Here is a 6,380-nt window from a genome sequence, read left to right as displayed (position 1 = left end):
AGAGAGAGAGAGAGATAATATTAGGGAAATGCCACCTGTGAAGTTAACCAGTTTGAAAAATTCTGAGAGCAAACTGTAGCATGTTTCAAATCAACAATTCCATTCCTTCGTTCTTATAAGAGATCATAAGGTTCAGTGTGAACAAACAAGATTTTAGTGTCATTTTATTTTTAGCTTTGAGATGCAACAACAACTGTACAAGGTAAATATACAGGATTTTACAAAACTCTGCAAACGTGATAGCACTTACGAGACACAACACAAAAGTGTATTAGAGAAAAACCTGACTTAACATCTTGATGCGGAGATACACGGGTGTGATGCCTTGATTCTTGTGTTGAGAGATGGGCAGTGTGAGCCAAGAGGATGAGGGAAAGGCAGGCTACAGGGATGCTACACTCGGCCACCAATGTCTAACAATCAAGAACACCACGCAGAGAGTTTGTTAAGTCAATTAGTTCTCCACCATTTACCCAACATTCAGTCTATCAGAGACCTAGGAAAGGATACATAAGAAGCTTTTCTGTAACATGTTACACACACATACAAACAGACACCCTTACCAACAAGGTGACACCTATATAGTATGGAGTTATCATTGTTACACTGTTTAACAATCACTGTTATGAGGCTTTTGTATGTGACAGCAAAAGGCAGTACTGTAGTATACTTATCCTTGGTAGTATGCATCATCTAACACCAACTTGTGGGCACAGTACAGTGAAGTAGATGACTGACCTCCAGGCCAGTGGAAGCACAACTTTAGGAATTCTGTTTGTTTATAATTCAAGTTAAACAATTGTCCCTTGGCTGAAATGCTCACACAGATCTTAGGTCTGGTCTTGCATGGTTTGCTGGGAACAGGTGTCATGACTTTACTTACACAGTATTTCTATCACTATTAAAAAAAAAAAAAATGCTTAGATAAATTAAGTAATTTTACTGTAAATTAGATGCCAAATGATCCATGCAAGAAGGTAATATGGAGTACATTGTTGTCTGGACTCAAGTCTCAAAATATAGACTATATACTGATGGGTAAAATTTTACAGAGGTGAAGAAGCCTTCAAATAATAAAAAACAGACAGTAAAGAATAAACTTGCTTCTTAAAGTGTCTCTGTTACTGATCAGGCCTCAGACTATTAACACATCTTCGCTGCTGTAAGAATACTGTGTGTGTGTGTGTGTGTGTGTGTGTGTGTGTGTGTGTGTGTGTGTGTGTGTGTGTGTGTGTGTGTGTGTGTGTGTGTGTGTGTGTGTTTCACTGTTTGATCTGCTGCAGTCTCTGACGAGACAGCTCAGAGCTCATTATTTCCGATCTTCGGATAGGCCTGAGACCAGGCACACACCACACACTGGGACAACAAGGTCACAACTCCTTGATTTACATCCCATACCTACTCACTGCTAGGTGAACAGGGGCTACACGTGAAAGGAGATACACCCAAATATCTCCACCCGGCCGCCGGGGAATCGAACCCCGGGCCTCTGGCTTGTGAAGCCAGCGCTCTAACCACTGAGCTACCAGGTGTGTGTGTGTGTGTGTGTGTGTGTGTGTGTGTGTGTGTGTGTGTGTGTGTGTGTGTGTGTGTGTGTGTGTGTGTGTGTGTGTGCTCAAATTAGTTTGTCAGACATACACTGGTCATAACTCTGGACAGGGAAGGAGGGATGGCTTGGCTTGTGAAGTGAATGGCTGAGGAGCACTGAAAGAGTGAAAAGGCTGAAGTCTATCTGTGAAGTGAATGTGAATAGAATATAGTGGAGAAAGAATACTGAGTCTGCCTTACTGGTCTTTGGTATAAAATACTAAAGTTTGGCACAATATCTTTCAGCAAAATATATATACTTATATCTTTGACAAGTTTTTATACTGTCTAAACATTACAAGTGCAATCCTATGGTGCTTAGTGCCCTAGAAGTGTCCTGCACAGCTATGATGGTTACAAAAATAATATTTGAGATAAATATTTACCTTTCTGAATTCAACTTTGAACGTGATATGATTTCACTGAATAAACAGTACTACTTAAACTGTATTTAGTTTTTATTACACAGCAGAATTCCATTTAAATGAATAGTTTGACAACCCAGACTACTTTCAATCATCTCAAAATTCAAGAAAACTAGCCTTTTCAGGAATTTTCTCTTTTGGTTTTGTCTGATGAAATGCCAGGCAGATAACATTAACAACAGTATAGTGAATCTGTGACAGTGAAAAGAAAAGGACTTTTAGAATATCAATTAAGTCTTTACTAGATGACTTATAGATTAGAAAGATTTGCTGAAGACAAACAGTGATGCATGCAAAAATTCTAATTGTTTGGATTTTGTCCGTTTTTTTCTGTTTTAGTCCATATATCAGTTCCAGACTGGAGAACTGTTTCTTTCTATGTATGAAGAGAACTGGCCAAAGGCAATACAAATTATGGTTAAGTAAAACGGTCCATGTTTTGAGGTGCCGATCCCCAAACAGGGTCAAAAGAGTGAGCCAAATGTTTGGAATTATTTTATGTAAAGCCTTCATATATATATATATATATATATATATATATATATATATATATATATATATATATATATATATATATATATATATACTTCAACTAAATGGAATTCTGTTATATATAATATGGAATATTATGAGTAATATTGTCATTGGTAAATGCACTTATTCATATCAAATTAACATGTCTTTCTGCAATGTAACAAGTTATGGACCTCAGGGGAACAAAAGTAGCTTCATCATTATCATCATCATCATCAACATCATCACTTCCAACTTCCACAAGTAAATATGATGATGTGGTGGTGAGTTAGTGGTGCACCTCATCAGTGTGTGCTGCCCCTCTGTATCTCCTTCATCCTGGCTAACATGACTGCTGCCACCACCACCATCACCACCATCATTACAGTCCCATCACACATGTCAACGAGGCAAAGGATTCAGATACACTAGAGGTTTCCAAACTGGGGATACACTTTCTTTAAGGGGGAATGAAGTCACCTGCTGAAAAACATTCCTTTAAAAATTGTGTAATGATATCATTCCAAGAGCAATGGATGGGAATGAAACAGTGAAATAGACACCTACGTTTCATGAAGGGATCGTCATGAATAGGTCTAATGGCTTCTTGCAGCTTCACTTATTTTCTTATGGTGTTATGTTACAAATATTTATCCTTACATCATCCATGCAAAGTATAATTCCATCAGTCACTCAAATCTATTCTTTCTCAATTCAGTTTCCCTTAGCTCTGTGTCTTGCAAACGTCACCAGTAGCAGCCATACTGGTGCTACTGAACCATCACAACACTAACCAGGAAGGGTGACTCAGTGAGGGTGTGTGTGGGTGTGCTAGAAGCAGCAAGTGGCATACATTAGACAGTTGAACACTGTTGAGATACATGGGACAGACACCATCAACCACAGAACCATAGGTTCTCATGGATGCAGGACAGTTATTTTCATAACAATCACCAACCAAATAACATGTTACTTGCTTGTCATTCACACATACAGTGTACATTACTGTGAAATTCAACTTCCTTGTTTTCATTGCTACAATAAAATCAGTGTAATGTAACAAGATGTTAAACACTTGTAAAAAAGTAACATAATACATAATAAGATTTGCATTACTATTACATAGAATGAAATGTCCTTCCTGTGGAGGTGAAAGACTACAGGTTTGAATGTAAGAATATTTGATAATAAACCTACAGCTGTTAGGTAGCTAGATCAATCATTTCTATTATAATTGATATGTTTATATAAAAAGATAATAAAGGATTAAAGAATAATTCACTTAGGTTCTCTCAAGATCAAAGATTATCATACTGAACATAACAAACATAGGAGAGAATTACTACAAGTTACAAGTAGTGAGTTGTCCTTCTGATCTGAAGTGTGACCACCACACTGCACACACACACACACACACACACACACAGGCAGCCTGTCTTGCACCACTGACAGCTGCTGGAATGTATCTACACGCAGTTCAGGCACAGAGCTGTGCACATCAGCTAGACAGTCAACTAGTCTGTCAGTCAGCCAGTTGCTCAGACAGTCACAACCAACATCTATTATTGTAGATATGGAACCAAGAGGAGAGAGTATAATAACACAAAGTATCCATCACTATTACATACTGGTTATGTACAAGATAAATGTAGTAACTCTAAACCATTAAAAAAAAAGAAGAAGCATAATCTTTCCTAGCATTAGAATAGTATTGAAAATATATCACAGACTTCACTATTTATTACAATAACATGAACAGTAAAAATAAATAAGTATTCATAAATATACAATACATTCAAGAATGGCTCACAAACTTAAGAGGGATTAGGACAGACAGCAACACATAGTGGAAACAGTACTGAGATAGCAGTGATGTAGTAACACTGTTGTGCAGGTCATGGCAGACTGCAGACACACCATCAGGTCCACAACCAAACACAAGATGTGGAAACACTTCCTTACATGAGTGAACACAGGACACCTGCCTTTCCCTGCAGCATTGACCCTCTGCAGTCATGTCTGGTGGAGGCACAGAGCCTTTCCACAGTAGCTAGGTGTGTGTGTGGCCTACACCTACACACCAGGTATCAAATCCCTTTATCAATAATGCATCTCATGAATTAAAAAATAGTTAATAATTCCTTTTAAAATTGCATTGGTTCAGCATCCAACAAAAATAAATACCTATTCTCAGTCAAGAAATTTTGGTTTGAGTGCACAATGCTCATGTTAATTAAACTATTGATGACAGGAGGAGTTTCTGTGAAGAAACTAGCAATAACTCAGGCACTTAAGGAGGTACAGAACGCACACACTTATCTCAGTAAAGGAGTAGATATTGATGTCTTTTGCTGCCAACACTTATCTATTCTTGTCCTATCTTCATGCACCAACTGTTTAATGTCAGTCCATTCTCATCCCATTCAGTGCTGACCAGATAAGATAAGGTAGTCTGATCCTGCCCCACAACCCCAAACTGATCATGTTTCATAGTGTGTGTGTGTTTCACTGTTTGATCTGCTGCAGTCTCTGACGAGACAGCCAGACGTTACCCTACGGAACGAGCTCAGAGCTCATTATTTCCGATCTTCGGATAAGCCTGAGACCAGGCACACACCACACACCGGGACAACAAGGTCACAACTCCTCGATTTACATCCCGTACCTACTCACTGCTAGGTGAACAGGGGCTACACGTGAAAGGACACACACCCAAATATCTCCACCCGGTCGGGGAATCGAACCCTGGTCCTCTGGCTTGTGAAGCCAGCGCTCTAACCACTGAGCTACCGGGTGTGTGTGTGTGTGTGTGTGTGTGTGTGTGTGTGTGTGTGTGTGTGTGTGTGTGTGTGTGTGTGTGTGTGTGTGTGTGTAATTTAATGGGTAATCTGATAGGTAATTATGTAGGTATAATTTCCAAGTCAAACATTTGTCTTTGAGGTCACCATGTTCACAACACATCCTGCCACTGCCTTTACTATGAGTACATTGCATTAATAGTAGTTGTTTGAATGGTTCATGCTCAGCAGGTGAAAGTGAGGCACTGTGCTTCTGAGTTTGGTGACAGAATGCCTGCTAGTGGTCACCTCATGTGGTTTAATTTCATGTTCTATATTGTTTATTTTATGCCATGTATTTTATCCTTGCCCTAATACAGTACTAACATATAACTAAAATGGTCTTTATGAAGTTTTGTGTTTGAAGTTCACTGAAAAAATATTTCTTTAATATAAAGAGCAGCTTGAATGAATTAAATAGTTCTTTGCGTTGTTTGAAAAAATGAAACTGAACAATATATGAATGTAAGACAACCTCTCTAATTATAAAGAAGGAAAATGATCAACTATTCTTTTATCTGCAGTATAAGATGAGAAAGTATTGATCTGAAGATAGCTGCTGTAGTTCACCTCTTTGGTCTCGTGATGACACCAGACACCAACAGGTCTTATGACGTTTGTCAACACTGATAACAGATACAATGCATGTACAAGTGTCAATGGCAGTCTTGCAGCAGATGACAACACTTGTGTAAACACACTGGACATAACAATGTAGAGACTAGGGATTTAACTCACACACACACACACACACACACACACACACACACACACACACACACACACACACACACACTTATGCGCAAGACATACTCAAGAAGAAATTTTCATTATATATATATATATATATATATATATATATATATATATATATATATATATATATATATATATATATATATATATATACACTACTTAGTTAGTTTCCATATTTCACAATAACTGTGCACTGAACATGTAGTACTTTCATTCCTTATCAATATATGGAGGAGTTCCTCCACACACAGCATAAATAACT

This window comes from Portunus trituberculatus, chromosome 19, assembly GCF_017591435.1.
Source record: "Portunus trituberculatus isolate SZX2019 chromosome 19, ASM1759143v1, whole genome shotgun sequence".
NCBI lineage: Eukaryota > Metazoa > Arthropoda > Malacostraca > Decapoda > Portunidae > Portunus > Portunus trituberculatus.
This window is presented reverse-complemented; position numbering follows the sequence as displayed.